Here is a 1578-nt window from a genome sequence, read left to right as displayed (position 1 = left end):
AGTAAAATATATTGATACCAACTCAACATATTATTTTCGGAAAATAAATTGTATGAAAATAACTAATGATGTACTTCTATAAATTTGTGTGTTAAATGTTTTAATATAATATTTTCTGTTATGGTGAGGGTAGTACAATAAATATCACAAAGAAATAGCCAAGTGAGTGTAAAAAATCGATTTCTATACCTTGTATATTTATTCACTTCAGTGTCAGAACATTTTTAATATGAAAAAAAAAATCATGATACAAAATAAAAATATAATATTATACTTAATTTATTTTTAAAAATAAGTTAAGTTTATCATTCATTTAATTGTTATTTTGTATCTGTGATTTTGTTTTCATATTAAATATTTACTGCTTATTGGAATTTTTCAAAATAATATAATTATAAATAAAATTTATTTTATATTAATTTTATATCATATTATTTTGAAAATTAAAAAAAATATACTTGTTTAGTATCACCATGGACCTCACACTCTCAGAAATATTCAGGGGCGGGAGTTTTTTTTTTTTTTTTGCCAGACTAGCCTTGGCCTGGCTAGCCTAGGCAGGCTTAGCTAGGCCTAGAGATTTCAAAAACTGCATTGGTAGCAAGCCAAATCTTTGACAGAAAAAGGCCATAACAGAAACTCGATTTTACATAAAAGATTTGTTTGTACAATATTTATTTTGATAGGCCTTGGTCTTTTAAAGCTGGGGCTAGACGTTTTGTAGGCGGCCGCTGGTGCAGTAGTATGCCTAGCCTAGGCGGTCTACTGTCTACTACTGAAGTACTAGGCTTAGCTAGGCCAGGCCTAAAACATCTGCCAATTGAAGCTTAGGTTGTAACCTATTATTTGTCTAAGCTTCATAGTAAATTATTATTATAATATCTGAAACATTGTTTATTATCTAAAAAGAACCAAATTAAATATGTTCGCTTTAACTACCGATTGCATCGCCCGTGACTTCCATCAACAAACACATGTGAGCGATTTTTTTTCTGCACACTGCTTATATACACTTAGCTTGTTGCATGCATGCAATGCAAGGTTTAAAAAAATTAATGTTGGTGGCGCACTTCCCATCTTGTGCTCAAGATGAAAAAAATTGAACCGATCGTTTTTCGTCGATTATAGGCATTTTTAGTCGATTTTCATAATTAAAAAATAAATAAATAAATTTAATAAAATTTGTTTTAGTTTTTGTAGATCAGTTTAGTCTAGTTTTAGTTAATACTAGGCTAATTACAAGATATTTTGTATAGATATTTCAACTAGCAATCATTTTTTTTAATTTGCTGGTTTGTGAATTTTTACCTAGCAATTATGACAAAGCTACTAGCAAATTGCTAGTTTGCAAATTTCGAGCCCTGATTCTTTATTATATTTATTATTTATATATATATACATACATATATGCATACATATACATACATATATACATACATATATATATATACACATATATATACATTATATATTATTATATATATAATATATATGTATTCTTTATTATATTATTTATATATATAATATTTGTATTCTTTAATATATTATTTATATATCTATATACATACATATATACAT

The sequence above is a fragment of the Anneissia japonica genome, unplaced genomic scaffold (genome assembly GCF_011630105.1).
Source record: "Anneissia japonica isolate Jap-2015-1 unplaced genomic scaffold, ASM1163010v1 scaffold277_len1293397_cov203, whole genome shotgun sequence".
Taxonomy (NCBI): domain Eukaryota; kingdom Metazoa; phylum Echinodermata; class Crinoidea; order Comatulida; family Comatulidae; genus Anneissia; species Anneissia japonica.
Note: the sequence above shows the minus strand (reverse complement) of the source record.